The sequence below is a fragment of the Gymnoscopelus microlampas genome (assembly GCF_963454915.1).
Source record: "Gymnoscopelus microlampas genome assembly, chromosome: 13".
Classification (NCBI taxonomy): Eukaryota; Metazoa; Chordata; class Actinopteri; order Myctophiformes; family Myctophidae; genus Gymnoscopelus; species Gymnoscopelus microlampas.
In genome coordinates, this window is record NC_139950.1 from 34,818,746 (window position 1) to 34,830,569 (window position 11,824).

The window sequence follows — 11,824 nt, forward strand, 5'->3', positions numbered from 1 at the left end:
GAGGGATGTAGGCATCATGGATGGAGGCAGACAGACAAGGAAGGAAGGAGGAGTCTTCATGTATCTGTTGGAAGGAGGGTGAAAGTTCACAAAGCACGGGAAGAGGAAACTGAGTGGTGAAAAAAAACAGCAGTTACTGTATACCATAACAACGGTGAGCTTTCACAAACAAAGCCAAGACAAAAGCAACTAATCATCTCTCATCTGCACATATTTCACAGATGTATTCCTCTCATTCACGATAATTGACCACCTTCTCCTGAGAAGACAACTGAGAGAATTTTTTAATTTGTCAAATTGTCAGAGCTTAAAATAGAAGGTGTTTCAACTCCCAGCTCTGTGCAGAAAAGAGGTTGCACGTCACAGTCAGCATATCATTAATATGGGAGGGGGCCCTTTTCTCGGAGGGTCGGTTGAACATAGTTCCACGGTGACAATGCCCATGGGGGGGAGCAGATGTCCACTGCCAGCAGCACATCTGCATACAGCCAGTATAGTCCCCACCCCTTCACTGGTCAAACAAAGGAGTACTCCTCCACTTTTCAGACATTTCTTCCACTTCAGCCTCCATATATGCAGAGGGGGGAGAAAAAGAATGTGAAAAGGTTTGTCTTTTTTATAAGCAATTCCCACTTGGCCCTTAAACATGGTGGTGTCCTCCAGTTGTACCATGTGGGTATTTTGTGTTTTTAATAATTCAGTCATTGAAGTCAGCCAATAATCATGTTTTGATAAGTTAATGCCAAACTTTCTTAAATGGAGATTTTGTATCAATAGCCCACTTAGTAATGCAGTGGCTTGGTTTCTATTTATGTATTTATCTAGCTGTACACACACACACACACACACACACGGTCGGTAACTTTTTTTTGTTAAATCAAAGTGTCTGCATTTGTTAAGGCTTCATTTGCTATTCCAAACCCACTGTCGTTATGTGAGGGTCATAAAACTAAGCGCACACCATCTCAAATAGAAAAGAACCAAGTTCATCAACGTTTTCCCTTCCCTCTGACTTCCAGAACAACAGGCTCACACTGACTGACTGACTGACTACTAGACTTCATGAACATTATTCACACAGCATAACGAGTTTAAAGAAGGCTACGCTATGTCTTCAAAACACTCCCCATGGGGAGTGTTTTGAAGACATTGCGTCGCCTTCTTAATAAACTCATGCACCCTCCTCTTAAAAACTTCATTACGAATGAATAATGTCGCTTGCCGACAAGGAACATGCGACGACAGCGACGCCGTGCTTTATCATCCTGCTTGGTGGTGATGGCGCAGGGACACATGGACGGAGATGGAGTGCACAGCTTTCCAAAGTACCCACAGTGGAAAGAACACACTCGCTCACACACAATTATTTTCACCACCCTTGTGCAACAATAATCTTAAATCCTACCTCGACTGTATGGCTGTTTTACTGGTAGTTCAAACGTCGGCTTTCTTTCGCGTGCTCCGAGATTATCTTAATAACGGGCACCGCATTTCAAATATGACTCGATAAGATAGTGATGATCCACCTTGAGATGGCAAAAAAAAAAAAACTTAAATCCTAAAAAACGAAACGGGACAATCTCTCCGCCACCCGCAGAGAAACCGTTTCTAATCTTATTATTTTATTCCAAAACAAACAACTAAGCCTTATTGCTCTCGATGTTGTCAGGTTTATATCCCACTGTTTACTAAAACGGTTCATAAACACTAGCTGTTCTTTTCCTCCTGTAAGAATTGAGAGGTGTGTATCAGTTTGTTTTTTCCTTTTTTTTCTCTCTCCTCTCGCTTTTTGAATAAGGCGGAGCCTTGGCCACCTCGCTTACACGTATGTGCGCGCGCACGCACGGTCACACACACACACACACACACACACACACAGGCTACAGTATACGTCGTTGAAGTTGTTGATGGTCGTGGTGGGACAGACAGACAGTGGACGTTTACAAGAAAGCTGATTTCTCGAAATGGATCATGATGGTAGTGTCGTTTGATGTTATGCTTGATTAAGTTATGCTGAAATAAAATCCAAAAGATCACTGACACTCAAATGGTGGCACATGTTTTGTCGATGCTCCTTGTTCTGGTGTGGAAAAAAAAGCACGACATTCACTGTTTTCTAAACAGTGGGTCGGGAGGGACGCGGACCAATTTTTAAGGGTCACGAGTAAATGTCAAAACATTAAAAAGAAAAATGTAGGCCTAATGTAAACATTTTTTTTCAGGAATAAAAGAAATTCAATGATTTTTCAAAAGAATTTCATGAATAAATAAATACAAAATTCCATAAATTAGAAAACAAATGTTTAAGAAGTAGTGAAAATAGCTGATCTACAAGCTCACAAAGCTGCATGAAGCATCGCCTTGTGAGCTTGTAGATCTGTTATTTTCACTAGTTTGGGTCCAGACTCCCAGGCAAACGTCTAATTTCTCTTTTGAGTCTTGAGCTAAAAAGTTTTGGAACCACGCACTGGTGTAATTAATCTAATCTATCTGATTTCACAGCCATTGTGTGCATGGGGATCTCATCTTAAACAAGCTAAGTGCTTAACTGAGCTATCCAGTTTAGTAGACCTTGTATTGCGAATTTGTACTTCCATGTACTGTTATGTACTGTCATGTACTGTTCTCATGTCTTACTAAATAAAGTACATCAATCAATCAATCAATCAATCCGTGCAGTGGCCCTGCACGCTGTGTGTGTGTGTGTGTGTGTGTGTGTGTGTGTGTGTGTGTGTGTGTGTGTGTGTGTGCAGGCACGCGTGCGTGCGTGTGCCTGTGCGCGCGCGCTCGTGTGTGAGTGTTTGAGTGTCTGTGCGTGCTTGGCTTATGCGTGTGGCTTTGTGTGCGAGAGTGCGCGCCCTGTGTTTGAAATAGAAAGACACCGTAGATAGCCTAGATTATGGTCACTGTCTGCTGCTCATCTTCACTCATGTCTCTCTTGTCGTGCATTTATAAGGCAGCACAGCACTGTGTCCGCAGCTGCAGTTTGATGTCATGTTTAAAACATGCAATCTATCTTGTTTCCTTTTATGGCCCATTCTCAGCGGCAGAATGCTGCATGGTGGGACTTCCGTTCATTCACACAAGATCGCCCTGCCATATAACATGGTACAGATGGCAGGAGGGATCTGTGGAATTCCAGCTTGCTTTACTTCCCACAGAGTCAGTTCTCCCAACACACTGTGTCCAGCATGACACTTGTAGTTTAATTTAGTCTACTTTAGTTTAGTTTAAAGGGGGGGTGTAAGTGATTATCATATTTTTTTCTTCACTAGTATTATAATTATTTGTATTATCATCATCGTTGTTGTTGTTGTTGTTGTTGTGGTCCATTACCCCCCCCCCCCCCCCCCCCCCTAGCAAACATAGGGGAACAGTATTTGCAACAGGGCAGTCTTTCCCTGCCTAATGTCAAAACTGACATGTTAATGTTTTTGTAATAATGAGTAAAACATTGCCATCCAAACCACTTTCAAAACAGGTGTCCCTATTTTGGGCATGCCATTAAAGGTGCATTTTTTTCAAATAAATGTCATTTTCAAATATATCTCCATCTCTCCAGCTCTTTAGGATAGGATACCAATGTTATCCAATCAGGAGATAGAGAACTCATATGACAAACAAGTGAAGTTGGAAGTGACTGAAAGATCAAGAGACAAACTTGGAACTGGAAAACTATTAAATTGATGCTGATAAATTATCTTTGTGGGGTTCTCTCTCCCCTGATTGGACCAAATAGGTAAATGTCTTTTCCGTGTAGTGTGTACTTAAGAGCTGGAGAGCCGGGGAGACCCCTTTACTGAACAAACATATAGCAAGGGTTAGTGAAATATAGCACAACAAAAAAATCTTGTATTTCATTTTGCTCGTTGCAAATAACTATAACTATTATTATTGGTTATTTTTGGTGGGAGAAAAAAAAGTTTTCAAGTTAAATTCAAGTGTAACGTTTGCCAAAAGTATTTATTTTCAAGTGTCAAACATTACGCATGGTATCGTGACACATTCATATGGCAAAGTAGGCTCCAACCTTGGAGACAGAGATTAGTAATAAAAGGAAAATGACCAGTTGGAAGCAGTTGAAAATGTAATAGATCGTCTCAAGCTGATGGTGGTTTGCTGATACTGTGCGTGTGTGCGTGCGTGCGCACGCGCTGTGCGTGTGTGTTTTTTGTTGCCATCCTGACCATGAACATGCTACTGACTCTGTCACTTGAATGGCTGTTATGTTTACAAGAATTGTAATTGAATTTATTAATTAACATGATATCATATGTTCCATCTCCTGTGAGAATTAAACATTCCTGTTACTCCCATCATGTCCAAACAGTGCAATGCTGAATGTTATGTGGTTTCAAGTGTTACAGCAAATACACCAGATGTTGTTAATTGTTAATGAGTGGTGTAGGGAAATGACTGTTTTGGAAGTGGGGTGTACTTTCAACTTTAAATTACCAACCACCAACCTCTCATAAATCCTCACAGCTTGGATATGAAATTGACTGCTTGTGTGTAGGTGATGTCCATTATTGTTGAGGGACTTGCAGGTAGCAGGAGGATGCCAAAGAACAGAATGAAGGTCCTAGCAAGGTACTGTTCTGTCTCTGCCATTACTTACTGCTGCCACATTTGGAAGAGGCGCTACAAATTGTATCCCTATCACCAGGACCTTAACGGTGGCATGACATGTTAGCCACTGACTACAACTCAATTGTCAACTAAAATGTCATGATCGTGACAGCCCTAGAAGCAGATTGACAGAAAGACAAACAGACACATACACAGATTCATAGAAAGATTATGTGGAATGTGCACGCTTGCGTGCATGTGGAGGATGCAGTTTGTCTGCTCAACATTACGACTACTGCCTGTGTCCAGTGGGAATAAACCCACATGACAAACGGCAACCAACAACCAACAGGGCATGTCATTATATAGGCAAAACATATTTTTCAAATATATTATACTCGAAAATAGCTGATCTACAAGCTGTTCTCACAACACAGTACCATGTGATGCATTGTGAGCTCATGTAGAAAGGCTATTTTATAATAATAAAAACACACTGTCCCTCCCAGTTCTAGGCACCAAACCAACCTGTAGGAGTCGCTAGTGCAGCAACAGGGAACACGAACACCCTCCCCTGTCGGCTTCCCCGCTGAGGGGGAGGGTCCCCTGGGGAGGGTTGGAGCGCCCGGCTAAAGCCAGAGGCAACACAGAGAAATCAAACCCCAATCTCCACAGTGGTGGGCAAGAACTTTAACCCTGCACCACCTGAACATACATCATTCTTGTAAAATAAATTATACATGAGGTCATGTTTGCTCATTACAGCCTTGAATTTGGTAATGTTTACACAAGGCTGTACAATATGGCAGCATGCACAAACACAATTAGACGTTTATGTAAACAATTCATTTGTCTCCATATCAAAGAATAAAGAGATGATGAGAGAGATCAATAGTGTGTCAAAAGTGTCTGTGTCACTCGGGGAAAGTGAGGTCTTTCCAACTGAAACAAGTGCCGTTCTCCATCCATCCATCATCCCAAGAGTCTGGTTGTATGCAATCAGCACAGCACTATAAACCAACACATTATTCAACATGCTGTGATTTGAAATTATGATTTGCTTTTGTTAATACACCAGTTGTTCAAGGCTGACAGTCAACACACAAACCCCTCTAATCCATCCACTGTGCTGTAGGTATTTGAGAGGATCAGTAATGTGCGACTGCATATTTCTGCAGAAAGACATTATTTCTCCTCTCCATTCCTCCTGGCAGAGATCTGAGTGTTTGACCTTTTTAAAATGCAAAGCGATTCTGTGACTCCGGAGAGCGAATGGGAGACTCATGATTGTGCTACTAAATTTGAGGGACTTATGCAGTAACTCACAGAGAGGGAGAGCTGTTCTACGCCTGGCGAAGTCTTGACTTGGTTATGTGGATACAATAACACCTCCAAGGGTTATGTTAATCTTTAAAGACAGGTTATTCTTATGCTGTGCCACACTTTCCCTCATTTGAATGAATATTTTACTGCAACCTTGGATCGGTCTTTCCCTCTCCCTCTCACTGGCTTATTGTGTTACTTTTTTCCTACACACGCAAATTCTGTTCTCTCACCAGTTTCTGCGCTTTTCCAGCAATGTTAGAAGGATGTCCTGGCATGACTGCAGTTTTCAGTTCCATCTTGAACAGATCCATAACCCCCCCCCCCCCCCCCCCCACCAGTCCATCCAACCAACCATGCATCCATCAACCACTTACAATACCAGTGCATTCACCTGCCTGCCTGTCTGCTCGCCAGCTTGCCCTCTGTCTGTCTGTCTGTCTGTCTGTCTGTCTGTCTGTCTGTCTGTCTGTCTGTCTGTCTGTCTGTCTGCTTGTCTTGTCTTGTCTTGTCTGTCTGTCTGTCTGTCTGTCTGTCTGTCTTTCCACCTGCCTCGCTCCGGTGTCCTGCACTTGGGTCCACCTGTTTGACCCTAACAACCAGTCCATCCATCCATCCCACTTTTCCATCTTCTATCCATCAGTCAACTTATCCCACCAGTCCATCATCTAACCATCCATCCATCCATCAACCCACCTATGCCACAAGTCCATCATCTATCCACCCATCCATCCGTCTACCGATCCCTCCAGTCCATCATCTATCCATCCATCAGCCCACCTATCCCACCGCCGGTCCATCTTCTATCCATCCATCAAACCCATCCCCCCCACCCACCAGTCAATCCAGACATGTCCTTTTTGACAACAAACAATACAATAATATGCTGCATATCCAGGGTAGACAACAGAACAGAGTTATAATCTAGCTACTTTTGCAGTGCCTCATCTTTAATGTAGATTGATGATTAGACCAGAATCTCTCCTCCTCCCCTCCCAAGAAAGATAAGTGGCACTAATTTAACTTCAACAGCACTCCAAGAGCACTTATGATGAGCAGTGGCTAAAACGTGGTGCTCATATTGAACTGAGAATATACTGTAACAGCCTGTGACACCCATGCACATAAGACATTTTAATGAGTAGCTCATGGGAAGCTAATTTACATTCAATGATCATTTCAGAATGTTGAAAATGTATGGCATTGTATATGTACCTCGAACACTAGGCAATCACTTACACATTCCTACTGAGACGACACTATCTAGTTTCCACATAACAGCACAGTAACATCCCTACACTCACATCTGATTATGCTCCACTGCATGAATAGAAGTATGACATGCATTCATAGCAGCTTCTTAGAGATGCTTGGCTACCTGCATCCATGGCATCAAATGGACTGAAAATGAGGCCTTCCTATGCAATCTTTTGTTTCTTTCTAATATATAGATAGATGCCAGCTCCCTTCCCCAGCATAATCTGCTTTATCAGTGACTGGGTAGAGAGACAGGAAGGGCAGAGGAGAGAGAGGGGATGCCATGCAGAAAGGGCCTTGGGTTAGATTTGACTTCTTGATGTGGTACACGCTCTACCATGTTAATTACTTGCCTCTTTTTGTTTCTTTGATCAATCATTTGTATTATATTAACAAAACAAAACAGAAACAGAAAACAGACAAATAACGGCAAGAATATCCCTACAGACACACACACGCACACACACACACACACACACACACACACACACACACACACACACACACACACACACACACACACACACACACACACACACACACACACACACACACACACACACACACACACACACCAGTCTGTTTTGCCCCTAATCCTTATGAAACTCAGACAGTGCTGAGTCTACAGCGTGGCCATCGTCTGCTTCTGGTGGCACACCTGCCTGGTTTCCAAGTGATTTGGAAAGCCATGTCTTTGTTGTTAAATCATAGTATTTCAATGAATCAATAAGTTTATAAGGAGCATTATAGTCTGTGCACTAACTGGCTGAGCCACCATGGCACACCTGGCAACTGCGCAGCGTTGCTATCCGAGGCAGTGTGCTGCCTGGCAGGCTGACCAGCCTCCAAGTCGCTCCCAACTTCACACTACATCGTAGTAGTGCATGGCCAACTTCCGCTGCTGAGGTCAAGTCATTTACTAGAAACTGCAGAGGTGTCTCTTGCGGAGGGCTGCCATCTTGTCTGCAGCCAGATGCTCTTGGATCTAGTGCATAAGTAGCTATCTGACAAATGAATCCACATTAAGATTGGCCTTCCACACTGGTACTTTCCTTCCTACCTTCCTTCATGCAGACTACTTTCCTTATGTGAATTACATCCCTTAGGCAGATTATTTTCCTACTACTTTCCTTCATGTCTCACATGCACAAGAGACTATTTGCACAAAGGCCCATGTACTATCGGTTACTGTTCTATTGCTGCATCTTAAAATAAAATAAATACAAATACATAAAAGTGTCACATTATATATATAACATTTAAAAAACATTTAAAAATGTTCACCTATAATGACATGCCCTACGAGTGAAAGAGGTTTTTAACTCAGTGGAAAATAAACTGACCAAACTGATAAACCTACAGTACATACCGAAGAGACAACTAGCTGTGTTGGCATTGGCATAGTGTACAGTTAACCAGTCACATGAGATCATCAGATTTATTTTGAAAAGACTTTGCATCTTCATAATGTTTATAAACACAGACCCGTTTATGGAGACTGTTGTTGAGATAGAAAGACATGTTCCTGGATCAGCAGAGGTAAAGTCAACATCATCACTTCTTCAGTGGTGGACAGTATCAAAGTACAGAGTACAAAAGACTTAAGTACTGTAAGTACTCTTACACTTTTCAAATAACTGTACTTGAGTTGTTCTTTTTTTTTACTCTATATACATTTCAGATACATTTCTATGAAGGTTGTTACATCGTTGCTTTTTAGCACAGCTTTGAAGTTAGCTTTTTTATGCGATTGGACACACACTGTGTTCCTCACAGGAGGAAACCACTCACAGTAGCCTACCCACAATGAATGTATTAAAAGCTCTCAACTTACCCAGCAGTCGGTGCTAATGGCGATTGTCATTTCAGCTCGAGATGTGGACATCTTTACATATTACCTAGCTGTAATCAACCTGTCACTCAAGTTAAATACAGGCTACAGCCCTACCCGCTTCTCCTGCCTGTGAAAGGCTATTTATTAATATTCAGTCCATTAAGGGGAAGAATTACTTCATACAATTTCAAAAACAACTTTTACTGAAGTTAAATAGCTATAGGCTATTTCAAGATTGAGTAGTTTGATCGGGCTGAGAATTCTCACCTAGCTATCACCACTAAAGACCTTATTTAAGAAGGACAGCAGGAGCAAGGTCCTCTGTGATGATCCTGAATTAAACCTGAATCTGAATTGGAGAAACATTTATTCACGGCGTGGCACACAACAAACTTTACACCTGCAGCTGAACACTAAACATCCGGTGGAGAAACAAAGTAAGCAATGTAGACCTGGGGAAAAGAACACACCAGGATCCCACTGACTTACAAATTCAAAAGAGAAAGTGAAGTTGCATTGGATAAACCATCAGAAAACCTGCCACAAATATCACACGATAAGCCCTGAAATGCAACCCCCAAGGAAAAGGAAACAAGGAACAGCTGGAGAAGTGTCCGGGAAGAAATGTCTGGGAGTGGGCTCCCAGACATCTAGAAACATCTAGAAACAAAACAACGAGTGAAGAGGATGACATTTGTCTGTGGCTTAGTATGCTCCCTAGAGTAGCAATACAGTAAGTAAATAAATGGAAAATACTGAAATTAATACTGATGAAATTAAGAATATAAATATGTGATCTTTAGATAGTACAATAACATACAGAGACATCAGAGAAAAACTAAATTTAAGCTATATACAATAATCATGTATTTGTGTTGATCTTATATGTGAACAAAATGGATTCCCCCATAAAGATGACACATAAAAGCGTCTGTGACCTCAGCAGCACAAACTCGATAGGAACAGCCTGGAATGCCTGTCCATATTCCAAATACAAAGCACAGCACACTATCCTTCTAGCACAATGTTTCTCAATGAGTGGACAACGGACAACTAGTGGTCCTTGGCATAATTACAGGTGGTCTATGGGAAAATGTTGATCCGTCTTATCACATCATTAATGTTAAATATTATTTATTAGAAATTTCACTGGAGGATAAGCCCCTTGAGATGCAGCATCTTGTTTTCGAGGGGGTCAGATCATTAATGTTAAATTAATACAAAGATTAGTAAAATAGAAATGACTGTGATATGCCTTCTTATATACTACTTCACTATGCGAAGAAACACACCTTTATGGAAAGCTTAAGGGTTTTTTATTGCAAAAAATAGAATGTAATGGAGGGAGGGAGGAGGGTTCCGGGGAGGGTCACCGACCCTGGAGTCTTTGGGGAGGAGGTCGTTAGCGTAGTCGGCACGGCACTCATGGACGGCCGTTTGCGTAGTCAGCACGGCACGCATGGACTGTTAACCCCAGCAGGAACCTGAGAAGTGGGAGAGAGAGAGAGAGAGAGAGAGAGAGAGAGAGAGAGAGAGAGAGAGAGAGAGAGAGAGAGAGAGAGAGAAGGAGGGAGAGAGAGACAGAGAGGGAAGAGGAAGAAGAGAGAAGAGTGGTGGAAAAGCGCAACCTGTGGAGGTGAAAGGGGTGGTGGAGGGATGCAGAAACGCTGGTACGAGCTTGAGTACAAAGTAGGAAAGCGAGTAAGGGGTTTCTGGGTAGTTCTGACAGGGTATAAATAGCGCCAGGTAAATTGGTGAGTGGGTGGAGTAAAGGTGTGTTTCTCTGACTCCTGAACATCTGTTGTTCCAACGCCATTAAATGTATTGTTGTGGGGTGGTCCTTGAGAATTGTTCGAAATGTACGAGTGGTGGTGAGCTCGAAAAAGGTTGAGAACCACTGTTCTAGGATTGACCAATAAGTCAGTCAAAGGAGAAACAATAGTAGCGGCTACAACAGAATGACAGAATTGGCCTTAAGGTCAATAGCATACTGTGCATTACTGAAGTGGCTCCCAAACCTTTTAGCTCTCAGTGTTCATTTACAAATGTACAAATGCATAAATGCACTGAGGATTGTACTGTGTACCAGCTGCTCAAAGTTAGGTTCCCTTTAATTACTTCACACTGCTAATGAACCAAGATCTAACCTACAGCACAAACTTTAACTGTCACAGTCAAAAATGCTACAACACTAGTGTAACCAAATAAATGCTATAAGTGTCACAAATCCACAACTAATTATGACTATTATTAATAATTAATGTAAAGCATTCCAAAAGTGCTCAACAGAAACTCTATATTCAACAGTTGTAATCCAAACCATAGCCCACTGCTCACTATAATTAATGACTTCTATGGTGCTGACTATGGTACTGACTATGGTGCTGACTATGGTTAATGACTATGGTACTGACTATGGTGCTGACTATGGTGCTAACTATGGTACTGACTATGGTGCTGACTATGGTTAGTGACTATGGTGCGGACTAGGGTGCTAACTACTGACTATGGTACTGATATGGTGCTGAGTCTGCTGACTATGGTACTGACTATGGAGCTGACTATGGTACTGACTATGGCGCTGACTATGGTTAATGACTATGGTGCTGACTATGGTACTGACTATGGTACTGATTGCTGACTATTAGTACTGACTATGGAGCTGACTATGGTACTGACTATGGTACGGACTATGGTTAATGACTATGGTACTGACTAATGAAAAATTAAAAACTACAATTGGTAGAGGCTATCCAAACAATGAAAGATGATATCATGTCAGGTCGACGCTCTTTTCATGATGTCGGCAGCATTTGATAGAAGAAATCAGTTTACAATGCA

The 11,824-nt window shown here is 41.9% G+C and overlaps 1 protein-coding gene across 2 annotated transcripts in view; it reads right to left on the minus strand.

Annotated features, from left to right (window-relative positions):
• Positions 1–1,659, minus strand: part of LOC311058280 (C-terminal-binding protein 2) — a 90,195-nt gene extending 88,536 nt beyond the window's left edge. The window contains exon 1 of one of the 2 annotated variants that reach the window (XM_084075678.1): positions 1,406–1,659. The gene's annotated coding sequence lies outside the window, so the exon portion shown is untranslated. The remainder of the gene's footprint in view (positions 1–1,405) is intronic. The other variant, XM_084075680.1, reaches the window with a different exon arrangement.
• Positions 1,660–11,824: the final 10,165 nt, after the last annotated feature.